This window comes from Bison bison, unplaced genomic scaffold (assembly GCF_000754665.1).
Source record: "Bison bison bison isolate TAMUID 2011002044 unplaced genomic scaffold, Bison_UMD1.0 scf7180017864482, whole genome shotgun sequence".
NCBI classification, from domain to species: Eukaryota; Metazoa; Chordata; class Mammalia; order Artiodactyla; family Bovidae; genus Bison; species Bison bison.
Genome location: NW_011495042.1, coordinates 64,845 through 65,960, shown reverse-complemented (window position 1 = coordinate 65,960; position 1,116 = coordinate 64,845).

The following is a 1,116-nucleotide window of genomic DNA, read 5'->3' as shown; positions in this document are numbered from 1 at the left end:
TGTGTATGTGTCCATGTGTGTGTGTGAGATCACTCCTGTGAACACAGAGAAACCTGGGGCCCCTGTTCCTTCCAGGAGGGCACGGGGGAGGCAGCAGCCCCAGGAGCTCCAGAACTGTGTCCCCACCCTCGGGTCCCTCCCGAGCCCTTCACCCACCTCTGCCCTCCTCCTCCAACACCCAGTAGGATGTAAGGAGACCTGCTGTGGGTGCAGAGCTGGTGGGGCTGCTGCTCCTGCTCACGTGGAGCTGACAGTCCACGAGGGGCCAGGCTGCTCACCTTGCTAAACACTCACAGAGATGCAGTTCAGTCTCAGGGCTGAGCCTGCAGGTGCAACGCCCAGGACGTACCTCTTGCCCTCGACAATCTTAATTTTGAATTAGCCCATCCCTCCTGGCTTTTCCTGTGGCACTGAGACACATTACTATTTCTTCAGCTGGGTCCCAGACTGAAGCGGTGGGCTTGTGTTTAGGGATCAGTTCAGTTCGGTTCAGTTGTTCAGTCATGTCCGACTCTTTGTGATCCCATGCGCCAGGCCTCCCTGTCCATCACCAACTCCTGGAGTCCACCCAAGCCCATGTCCATTGAGTCGGTGATGCCATCCAACCATCTCATCCTCTGTCGTCTCCTTCTCCTCCTGCCTTCAATCCTTCCCAGCATCAGGGTCTTTTCCAGTGAGTCAGCTCCTCGCATCAGGTGGCCAAAGTATTGGAGTTTCAGCTTCAACATCAGTCCTTTCAATGAACACCCAGGATTGATCTCCCTTAGGATGGACTGGTTGGATCTCCTTCTAGTCCAAGGGACTCTCAAGAATCTTCTCCAACACTGCAATTCAAAAGCATCAATTCTTTGGCGCTCAGCTTTCTTTATAGTCCAACTCTCACATCCATACATGACTACTGGAAAAAGCACAGCCTTGACTAGACAGACCTTTGTTGGCAAAGTAATATCTCTGTTTTTTAATATGCTGTCTAGGTTCGTCATAACTTTCCTTCCAAGGAGTAAGCATCTTTTAATTTCATGGCTGCAGTCACCATCTGCAGTGATTTTGGAGCCCCCCAAAATAAAGTCAGCCACTGTTTCCACTGTTTCCCCATCTATTTCCCATGAAGTGATG